The sequence below is a fragment of the Cydia amplana genome, chromosome 18 (assembly GCF_948474715.1).
Source record: "Cydia amplana chromosome 18, ilCydAmpl1.1, whole genome shotgun sequence".
Lineage (NCBI taxonomy): Eukaryota > Metazoa > Arthropoda > Insecta > Lepidoptera > Tortricidae > Cydia > Cydia amplana.
This window is the reverse complement of record NC_086086.1, coordinates 202,482-214,626: the sequence shown is the minus strand read 5'-3', so window position 1 is coordinate 214,626 and position 12,145 is coordinate 202,482. Positions and strand designations below refer to the sequence as shown.

The window sequence follows — 12,145 nt, the reverse complement described above, 5'->3', positions numbered from 1 at the left end:
TCATTCTCGATCTCATACTTCTAGCATACCCACAAGTTTCAAATTTTAAACATAAGTAGTTTTCAGCTTATCAAGCCATAGTCACGTTTTAAAGATCTAAGAACTGCATAAGTAAATTTGTAATCCCATATAAATATATGCTATTACAAAGTTACTGTTGCAGTTCCTACAAATAGTAGGTAAAGTAAAGGTACACTACGATGTACGATGTGAGTATGAATGAAGATGTGTTTCTTTATGTATGTACACATAGTTTTTTTGTTATACGTCATAAATCCCCTAAATACGGAACCCTTCATGGGCGACTCCGACTCGCAATTGGCCGCTTTTTAGGGTTCCGTAGCCAAATGGCAAAAAACGGAACCCTTATAGATTCGTCATGTCTGTATGTCTGTCTGTCTGTCCGTCTGTCCGTCTGTCTGTCCGTCCGTATGTCACAGCCACTTTTCTCCGAAACTATAAGAACTATACTGTTGAAACTTGGTAAGTAGATGTATTCTGTGAACCGCATTAAGATTTTCACACAAAAATAGAAAAAAAACAATAAATTTTTGGGGTTCCCCATACTTCGAACTGAAACTCAAACATTTTTTTTTTCATCAAACCCATACGTGTGGGGTAAAGCTCTTCAAAAATGATATTGAGGTTTCTAATATCATTTTTTTCTAAACTGAATAGTTTGCGCGAGAGACACTTCCAAAGTGGTAAAATGTGTGTGTCCCCCCCCCCCTGTAACTTCTAAAATAAGAGAATGATAAAACTAAAAAAAATATATGATGTACATTACCATGTAAAGTTCCACCGAAAATTGGTTTGAAAGAGATCTAGTAAGTAGTTTTTTTTTAATACGTCATAAATCGCCTAAATACGGAACCCTTCATGGGCGAGTCCGACTCGCACTTGGCCGCTTTTTGAAATTAATAAAAACCTGGCGTGTCTTAAATATTTGTAAGTATTAAATTTTAAGTTTTATATTGACTTGGCAAAGGTTAACTTTCTTATTTTAAATATATTAAAAAAGCGGCCAAGTGCGAGTCGGACTCGCCCATGAAGGGTTCCGTATTTAGGGGATTTATGACGTATTAAAAAAAACTACTTACTAGATCTCGTTCAAACCAATTTTCGGTGGAAGTTTGCATGGTAATGTACATCATATATATATTTTTTACTTTTATCATTCTCTTATTTTAGAAGTTACAGGGGGGGGGGACACATTTTACCACTTTGGAACTGTCTCTCGCGCAAACTATTCAGTTAAGAAAAAAAATATATTCGAAACCTCAATATCATTTTTGAAGACCTATCCATAGTATCCATAGATACCCCACACGTATGGGTTTGATAAAAAAAAATTGAGTTTAAGTTCTAAGTATGGGGAACCCCCAAAATGTATTGTTTGTTTTTTCTATTTTTGTGTGAAAATCTTAATGCGGTTCACAGAATACATCTACTTACCAAGTTTCAACAGTATAGTTCTCATAGTTTCGGAAAAAAGTAGCTGTGACATACGGACGGACAGACAGACATGACGAATCCATAAGGGTTCCGTTTTTTGCCATTTGGCTACGGAACTCTAAAAAGGGGCACTTACATATTTTTAAGACGAAGATTGCTCCCATTGAAGCTGCTCGTTATTTTATTTTATTTTCTTTATTTAGGATTACCAACAGATTACATCTTACGAGATGATACCTATAAATCTATCCAACAATCATGACTGATGCTTGATGTTATGGAGCGAAACATGTGATGTGAGCAATCTTCGACTTAAGTTACGTGAGTGACCCGTTTTAATTTATTTAATATGTAAGTATGCCTGTGACGTCTGTGACTCACAGAAGTTAGTTATTTAATTTAAGTTAACTTGCTTCATTGTTTTATGGGTGTTGTTACCTTCGCCCACGCCTAGGCGTGGGCGAAGGTAACAACAGCCTAGCTAGCTACACCACTGTTGTTACGAGTTTAGTTTAGTTATGTAGGTGTAGGTTTATTACCATCTAATTCTAGTAGGTTGATTGGGTGCTTTTAATTGGCTATATTCAGCGCGCAGGGATTGACGTGGTTGTGGGCACCTGCCGCACCGATACTAAATGGATTACCGTTCTGATCCGTTCACTGAGGGAGGAATTGACAGGATAATCTAGTACCTAAACTGTAGGCGCAGCGAATTTTCCGCACTCTAAGCTCGGAGTAGTATAATAGGATATAGATAAATGACAAGTTTTTATTAATGGCATCAACCGATCAGGGTTTTTTTGAGGATTCAATGTCTATATGCGACCTATATTAAAGCCATACAAAAACCAGAGTCTTCTTCTCTTTCATTCTTTATGCTGTTAACAGAACACTTTTTTTTTTGTTTTCAAGATCTAAGCTCTACCCATGCTCTACCGGATTAAAGTTGCCAACATCAGTCATGCTGCTGTAGGTATAGGTACATAGGATACCTAATAAAGGCTGCGTTATTCATTCACGTGCACTTTGTGTTGCACTGGCTATTGTGACACTGTTTTCCATTTTCACAGATGAAATAAAGGCTTGTATAGATACTCTACTCATTTTTGCAGCTCGCATATTTTTAAGGGATACTCGCTAAGCTCATTCTTTACGTCACATGTTGTATGTCTGTTTCACTCATGCATTAGCAATGTATAATAAGTTCGAGTAGGAAATGCTTTATGACGAGAGGTAGGTACATTAAACTACAAGAACATACTCGGGGATTTAATGTCAAAAAGTATAGGTACACTAACCTTAAAATTACCCTTCTTCTTGTTTGATACATACAATTTATTTTACATAGATTACATCGGCACTTACCGAGAGATTGTGGACAAAATAAACCGAACGCGATATGTCGTAAAGAAAATAACCATATTTATTAGGTTTGATCCCTAAATGGGCCATCCTTGGGAATAAGAAAATAACCCGACCCTCATCTCAAATAGAGCCCGGAAACTTTCAGCACATGGCGTCGTCGCTCGGACATTGTTCGCTTGACCTCTGCTTATATTATGCACGATAATGTTACCCCGAGCAAATGGGCGTGTAAGCGCCGCAGATTACACCATATTCATTTACTGATCAGCTATGCCACAGCTCAGTTTGTGTCAGCCCACTGTGCACTGCTGCATACGCCATAAATTTCAATTAAAATGTGTAGGTAAGACATATATTATAAGTATCAAAAGATTTGTTGGCTTTAGTGAGAAGCTAGTTCAGTGAGTAAAACAATTCAATTGGTTTAAATTTCGTGAGTCTTTTGAGTTCTTTACTTTAGCCAAGATTAAAACGTGGTTGTTAAACAAAAAAGGATATTGCAATTTGTTCTCTTTAATTCATAATCTTTTAACTTGCATACTATAATCAAAATAATTAAAAAGATCAAAGCAAAAAAAATAATACCTAAAAATGTAATTTTTGCATGCATTTTTGATGCCTAGATAAATCATTTTTCTTTTTTTTTCTCAAAATGAAAAATCTAAATAAATTCATTAGCAAGGAAAAGAAACTAGTGGTGATGACCTCGGACTGGTATTCAATAGTCCAGCGTTCGATTCCCGGGAGAACCAGATACGCGAGATCGAAGACCGGGTTATGCTTCTAAACTACCTACATGAAGATCGTTTATCGACATGCAAAAATTAATCGGCATGACAGGTGTCAACGAAAAGTCGCGTGATCGTCATTTAAGTTTCGTTTGGCGTTTTCTACAAACACTTGGGATGGGCTACTCGAAAAGTTGAAATCTAAAATCACAATTTTGTATCAGTACGTACCTATTACAATACTGTTTTTAGGGTTCCGTACCCAAAGGGTCAAAACGGGACCCTATTACTAAGACTCCGCTGTCCGTCCGTCCGTCTGTCCGTCCATCCGTCCGTCCGTCCGTCCGTCCGTCCGTCCGTCCGTCCGTCCGTCCGTCCGTCCGTCCGTCCGTCCGTCCGTCCGTCCGTCCGTCCGTCTGTCACCAGGCTGTATCTCACGAACCGTGATAGCTAGACAGTTGAAATTTTCACAGATGATGTATTTCTGTTGCCGCTATAACAACAAATACTAAAAACAGAATAAAATAAAGATTTAAGTGGGGCGCCCATACAACAAACGTGATTTTTGATCGAAGTTAAGCAACGTCGGGCGGGGTCAGTACTTGGATGGGTGACCGTTTTTTTGCTTGTTATGCTCTATTTTTTGTTGATGGTGCGGAACCCTCCGTGCGCGAGTCCGACTCGCACTTGGCCGGTTTTTTTCGAATGTGTAATATCTGCCGTATGAGTATGCAAGGTCGTTTCAATAATTCAACAGGGAGTCCAGGCGGCTGAATTCATTTTCGCCGGCTCCCGCGTTGTGCATGAAACTTTCAGTCGACCCCTGCAAGGCCAGCTCTCCGGTACTCCGATGCACCTGTTACTAAATAAAAGTGTGTAAAAACTGAATAAACAGACCGGTTTACTTGATTTTTTACCCGCTTCGGAACGACTGAATATATAGGAACTTAAAACGCTTGGATCCGCTCGGATACAGAATTTTAAGTTTTGGTGAATAACTGTTATTAATCGCAAATGCCATCTGACCTTTTTGACCTGGAGAGGAAACTAAACCACCAAATGCCAGTTTACTCAGTTAAGGTACACAGTCTATCCTTAAATTGGGCGATCTTTCGTTTTTTCGCAAAAGTCATATCTGCCATATGAATCTGTAGGTCGTTTCAATAATTCACCGTTTTCGCAGGCACCCGCGTTGTGCATTAAATTTTCAGTTGACTTGCGCAAGGCCATGCTCGCCTGTACTCTAGTTGCAAGTTTGTGATAAAAATATTATGTACCTAGTCGGTAAGTCTGCCTTCGAAGTAGGAGGTAGGAGGTATTTATAATATAAAATGTGTGTCGTAACTTTGTTGCCTATTTATGACACATAGTTAAAGCTTTCTTTGTTTGGATCTTCGTAAGGTATTATTCCAAAATACATATTAATTCATTATTTTTTGCAGGCCAAGGTAGAGACGCGGCTTAACGTGTCGAAGTCCTGCAGTCCGCCAAAGTACCTATCAACTTTTAAGACTTGTGAAACTTTTAAAAAGCTTATGGATTTAAAAGTTTGTACAAAAGTTTATCTAAGTAGGTATTAGGGATGGAAACTGGCACATGTGCACCTTTATTACTCTGACTACGGCGAGGCACAAGGAGGGTACTTATTGGTTACGCTCATTATTTTACAAGGTTGGCATTAAACGGTTTGAAGGCTGATTGGAATTTACTGGCTAATAATCCGAACACTTTTGGCCAGACCGCCATAAAATAAAAGATGAAGAAGAAGAAGAATCCGAACACTAATGATCCGAACAATGCTAGTTATTACTAATTTAAAAAATAAGGGTTTAATAAGATTTACTCGTAGTTAATTTTGATTTAGGTACAAGATAAGATTACGTAAGTATATACTTAGGTATTAAAAATACACAGGGCATTCATTTTGAGCTTTCTAATGACATTAGTTAGCTATTTTTTGAAAAATTCAGCATAAAAACTACACTTTCACTCTCAGCTCTATTTAGATTTCGCAACTTGTTTTGTTTTTATTTTGATACGACCTTGCAGATCGTTCACGCATCCGAGATATTTGATATTGATATTTGATATTTATTGAAAACAAATTTTACAGCATTACAGCTAACACCAATGCACTGTAAAATTAAGTAGTAAAATTAAGTAAGTAATAATAAAGCCATTAATAAGCTATCTTGCTAAATTGTTAAATTACAATCGACCTCCTCGTTTGGTTGTTTAAAACTAGTAGCCTCGCTAAAAGCTCCAACTGCAAGCAATTGAAGTAAAACTCATTTACGATTGTTTTGTGTACGGCGGAAGTAAAAGGCACTCGGCTCTCGACGAGTTTAATTTGAATAACTTTATAAGTTAGTTTTGTTGACCCAGTTGTGGCTCGCTTTGCTCGGCCTTGTTTACGTTTTAAAGGATAACTCAGGCTACAAAGTGCTGTATTATGGCACCGGTGAAGTCGAAATTTGGTTATCTGTCTCTCTTACGCTAAATATTGCATATTCGAGCGATAGAGAGGCAAATAATCGAAATTTCTGATTTTCGTTTATTGCAGTACGGCCTCAGGGGCGACACTTGCGCGCGCTTTGCAGATGAAACCCATAGTTTAAACTTTACTACAATAGGTAATTGCTACCTACGCTTATATTTTTCACCGAGCCGTTTCATTGAATCAACGCTGTTTTTTTAATTTCATTCATTATGATACCTACTCTTTACCCACAGAAATCCCAGAATCTTGAGCTCCCAAACCAGAAAAAGTGTCCTTTTTTTAGTTATAACGAAATACAAGTATGTTGATAATGTTGATATCATAATAAAATAATAAATTAAAAACTTTAACAGTAGCGGAATGGAAAACAAATCCTAAGGCACTTTTCTCCGATTGGAGGTTGCGATTCTGAGTAGAAATAACATACAAATTGCCAGAATAAAAAAGTAGTAGTCTATAAAATGGCCCCAACACCAGACGAGCTATTAAAAGCTGGCTTTATTTGAGCTTTGAGCTGCGCTGCGCTTTTGCTCGTGCGAAGCTCTCGGCGAACTTTGCCCTCGCTTGGCTGCAGTTTAATCTTTGGCGCGAAACAGCTTGATGAGCCCTTTCAGATATAGAATATAATAGAATAGAATAGCTTTATTTGGCAATAAGTACATTTTTGGTGTCCACAGGTGTAATTTTGAAAAGTTGTTGCTTATTCTGCTAATGCTGCTGCTGATGCATAATGCTGGATAATGTTGACTAAAGAAATATAGCGTAGCTTAATACCTAATTAATAAAACCGGCCAAGTGCAAGTCGGACTCGCGCACGGAGGGTTCCACACCATCAACAAAAAATAGAGCAAAACAAGCAAAAAAACGGTCACCCATCCAAGTACTGACCCCGCCCGACGTTGCTTAACTTCGGTCAAAAATCACGTTTGTTGTATGGGAGCCCCACTTAAATCTTTATTTTATTCTGTTTTTAACCGACTTCCAAATCTAAAAGGAGGAGGTTATCAATTCGGTTGTATGTTTTTTTTTATTTTTTTTATTTTTTTTATGTTTGTTACTTCATATCTCCGTCATTACTGGACCGATTTTGAAAATTCTTTTTTTGATTGTATGTATATGCATACAGATTGGTCCCGTTTTTGTCAAAACCCAGTTCTGATGATGGGATCCATGAGGAATCGAGGGAACTCCTCAAATCTTAAAGGCATATATATAGTGATTTTTGTGTTTTTATCAACAAATCAAGCATATACATTCAGAAACGTGACATTTGATGAAGTGGAACTGCTGATGATGATCAGAACAGAACTCTTCAACGACGCATAGTTCACGTTTGGCGATTTGTCCTCTTCGTTATGTTTGTTAAGCAAGTTAAGTTTTTAAGCCACATTTTTGTCAAGCTCGAGTTCTGATGATGGGATCCATGAGGAATCGAGGGAACTCCTCAAATCTTAAAGGTGTGCGTATAGAGATTTTTTTATTTTCATCAGAAAATCAAGCATTTTTATTAAAAACTGTCGCATTTGATGAAGTGGAACTGCTGATGATATCAGAACAGAACTCTTCAACGACCCATAGTTCACGTTTGGCGATTTGTCCTCTTCGTTATGTTTGTTAAGCAAGTTTAGTTTTTAAGGCACATTTCTGCCAAGCTCGAGTTCTGATGATGAGATCCATAAGGAATCGAGGGAACTCCTCAAATCTTAAAGGCATACATATAGTGATTGTTGTGTTTTAATCAACAAATCAAGCATATACATTTAAAAAGTAACATTTGAGGAAGTGTAACTGCTGATGATGACCAGAACGAAACTCTTTAACGACGCATAGCTCGCGTTTGGCGATTTTTTCTTTTCGTTATGTTTGTTAAGCAAGTTAGGTTTTTAAGCCATATTTATGTCAAGCTCAAGTTCTGAACATGGGATCCATGAGAAATCGAGGGAACTCCTCAAATCTTAAAGGCACACGTATAGAATTTTCTGTATTTTCATCATAAAATAAAGCATTAACATTAAAAACTGTCGCATTTGATGAACTGGAACTGCTGATGATGATCAGAACAGAACTCTTCAACGACGCATAGTACATGTTTGGTGATTTTGAATTTCGACTTTGACTTGGACTGGGACCCGGACTCGGATCCAGATCCGGACTCGTACCCGGATCCGGTTCGGACCCGGACCCGGACTTGGACTCGGATTCGGACTCGGACCTGGACTAGACCCGGACTCGGACCCGGACTCGGACACAGACCCGGACCTTGACCCGGAAAACCACTATGATACCTAAACTAAATAAACCGGGTACCTAATGATTCTCCGAGAAACTTTTAGCAGATTATCGATTCGCCGACAACGATTCGCCGAACATCGTTTCGCAGAGTCATTTATTTGTAAATGTAACTTTTGGTCGACCAACGTTACGTAGACTCTTGGTTCACATACAGTTCAGTTCGCTTCTGTGTAAATTAGCAGAACTATTATTGGACGATTTCCATTTCGCAGAGTAATCGTTTCGTTTAAGCAATGTTTAGTCGAATAACGTTTCACATTTTACATATAAGTCGTTATTTTCAAAACAAAAGGATGATATAAAATATTATCAGTTTTAAAATAAATGCGTTAAGTATATGTTTACAAAATACCTGAGTTACAAAGCAGTTAGCGAATATGTAGTGTCAGACTCGTGGTAAGGCTACAATTGCACTACATCAAATTGGTGGATTTGGAAGGAAATGCTTGAGTTACTTTAGAACAGTGTTTTTCAAAGTGTGCGTCGCGACCCCCAGGGGGGTCGCGGCACTTGTCCAAGGGGGTCGCGAAGTTCAGCTTTGAGAGAAACTTATGGAAAGTAATTTCATTTTTAAACTTAAAAATATGTAATCCTTTTAAATTTAAATTTAAAGTTTAAAGGTCGTTAATGTACATATTAATAAAACAAATCATTATAAGAGTTTATAAAATACCGAAATCATAATACACATGCCTTTAAAAATTGAGGAGTTCCGTCACTTCCTCATGGATTCCAACATCAGATCAGAACCAAAATTATTATGGTATTACCTCGAAGGTAACTTCTTTCAAACAAAAAAAGAATTACTCAAATCGGAACGGAACTAGATAATTAAATGTATCTAAAACCATGTTTATCAGACTCAAACTAAAAGTTGTTGTAAAGGTTAGTCATGTCCTAGTATAGTCATAAATAATAGAGAAGTTCAGCTAGTCAATATTAATGCCAAATGAACATTCGACCTATTGTGTTTCGACCATGGACCTAGAATATTACGGACGGACTGTCACCTAAGACAAACTGTGACACTGCAATGGCGGCCGGTTTGAATGTGTGCGTGTAGACGAGTGTTACCATGTAACACAAATTCTCCCCTAATGGTGAAACAATTATTTTTAATATCGTCCTAGTTTTTTTTTTTAATTTAAAATAAAAAATTAGGACAGTTTTACGTTAGACAATAAAAAAGGTGTGTACGTATCTGATTTTATAGGTCTTGAAAATGCGCAATATTGCACAATTACTTTGTGCAAACATTATTTTCAATACCTAATGATATTTAGCATCGCAATGAAATCAGTTCGTCATGTTTTTTTAATTTATACATTTAACTTGAAACATATCTGGTTTTCAACAAAAAAATTATAATACATAACAAACAAACGTTAAGTATCGCTCCTTAGTATCGGGAAATTACCATACCGACCTAGTTTGAAATGCACAATCAATAATTTAACCATTTACCTAAATGATCTCTTAATAAATAATGATTTAATGAGAAGGGTATCAATTACCCTACTTTCGGGAAATTACCCTATTCATGTTACTGGTCACACTCCTGTTTTGCAGTTTGATAATTTATAAACAACAAATTATCGTGATTTTACGTACTAATTGATAAACTTAAGTATGAAAAGTTATTCCGTGACTTTTTTTCTTTCGATCGGTACAATTCTAGCAGGATTTAACTACGTATGCCGGCATATTTTATATTTTTCTTCGACATGTTTACTTCAATGACGTTTCGATTCGTCTGACGGCAAACTGGTGGATGTGGGCTGTCAATGTGTGTGTGTCACGCGTAAATACTTAGAAACTGGTGGATGTTGGAATCACAGCTGTGTTGTAAGCGAAACTCTGTCCGTAATATTATAGGTTCATGGTTTCGACCAATGGTTTCTCGGGTAATTATGACAGTTACTAAATGATTATTCTACGAATAGTAAATATGCGTATCCATGTTCTGCTTATTGACTACACTCGCAAACGACTATTATGCGTAATGAGATTCGGCCAATCGTTACTCTGCCAAACAACCCGTCGGCGAATCGTTGTCGGCGAAACAAAAATCGGCGTAATTTTTCTCGGAATATCAATAGGGCACCAAATAAACCACTATGATTACTTACCATAAAATGTAGGTATAAAGTATGATGAGGCCAAACCCCTTCCGCTCAAACCCCCGTACACCGCACCGCATGCGCCGTTAAGTGGGTTAGGTTAGGTTTGAACTGCTATCCTCACAGAACCGAACAAAAGTGGGTTAGGTTAGGTTAGAACTGCGAGCCTTACAGAAACGAAATGCTTCCTTTTCTACATAGCTCACCATCTACAATAATCTTTCACCGGGCCGCATAGAAGTCGGTTTTTTTTTCTTAAAAATTATTAGTATTTGTTGTTATAGCGGCAACAGATATACATCATCTGTGAAAATTTCAACTGTCTAGCTATCACGGTTCGTGAGATACAGCCTGGTGACAGACGGACCGACGGACGGACGGACAGCGGAGTCTTAGTAATAGGGTCCCGTTTTTACCCTTTGGGTACGGAACCCTAAAAATGAGGTTGTGTAGTTTATTTTAGTAACAAAACTTCTGTGAGAGACTTAATTAAATATAAGTATTACATCGGGTTACTCACATAATTACATGTCAGGTGATGTGGGTAAACATGTCGAGGAATTTTCGAGTTGAAATACGTGTTGACGGAGCTAGCCAATGCCGCCGATCCAGCTTGGGTAACAACAATGCCTTTGAAAATCCGGCTGTTCTCTTATTCACGTGGCATTTCTTTTAGTTTGAACGTTATTTTCCTGCAGGTGCATGAGACAGATATTTGTAGCGTGTATGATAGTATCGATTAGAGATTCAATATCCAGCCAGATGAAACATTCATCGCTCCGGGCACAAAGGAATTTTTTCACATTAGGTTTATCCTTGATACAGGCGAGTCTTTGAGATTCTTGATACATGCGAGTCTTTGATACGAGGGATGTTACTGCTTTGTCTCGAAATATTCGAAATAGAATGCGATAACAACAAAAAAGCGGCCAAGTGCGAGTCGGACTCGCCCATGAAGGGTTCCGTATTTAGGCGATTTATGACGTATTAAAAAAAAACTACTTACTAGATCTCGTTCAAACCAATTTTCGGTGGAAGTTTACACGGTAATGTACATCATATATTTTTTTTAGTTTTATCATTCTGTTATTTTAGAAGTTACAGGGGGGGGGGGGGGGGGCACACATTTTACCACTTTGGAAGTGTCTCTCGCGCAAACTATTCAGTTTAGAAAAAAATGATATTAGAAACCTCAATATCATTTTTGAAGACCTATCCATAGATACCCCACACGTATAGGTTTGATGAAAAAAAAAATTTTGAGTTTCAGTTCTAAGTATAGGGAACCCCAAAAATTTATTGTTTTTTTTCTATTTTTGTGTGAAAATCTTAATGCGGTTCACAGAATACATCTACTTACCAAGTTTCAACAGTATAGTTCTTATAGTTTCGGAGAAAAGTGACTGTGACATACACGGACAGACGGACAGACAGACAGACAGACAGACATGACGAATCTATAAGGGTTCCGTTTTTCGCCATTTGGCTACGGAACCCTAAAAAAGCACAAAAAAAAATCTGCTTGTATTTAAGTACACTCGAAAAAAATGTGATAGTGATTTTGTCAAACGGTTAAGCGAGACGATTATTTTTTTATTTATTCTGAAGGAAATGTAGTACAATTTTATGTTTTTATTTTGTTTGGTTGCCTTTGTAGAATATATATAAAGTATAAAGTTCCCATA

The 12,145-nt window shown here is 37.4% G+C and overlaps 1 protein-coding gene and 1 long non-coding RNA gene across 2 annotated transcripts in view; both read right to left on the bottom strand.

Annotated features, from left to right (window-relative positions):
• LOC134656290 (ankyrin repeat domain-containing protein 29-like) overlaps positions 1-12,145 on the bottom strand; it is a 61,329-nt gene that overhangs the window by 4,810 nt on the left and 44,374 nt on the right. The gene's annotated exons all lie outside the window — the stretch shown is intronic.
• Positions 9,271-10,428, bottom strand: LOC134656296 (uncharacterized). The gene is made up of 2 exons (XR_010097503.1): positions 10,231-10,428; positions 9,271-9,302 (listed from the first exon to the last, which is right to left on the bottom strand). It is a non-coding gene; the product is annotated as an uncharacterized LOC134656296 (long non-coding RNA).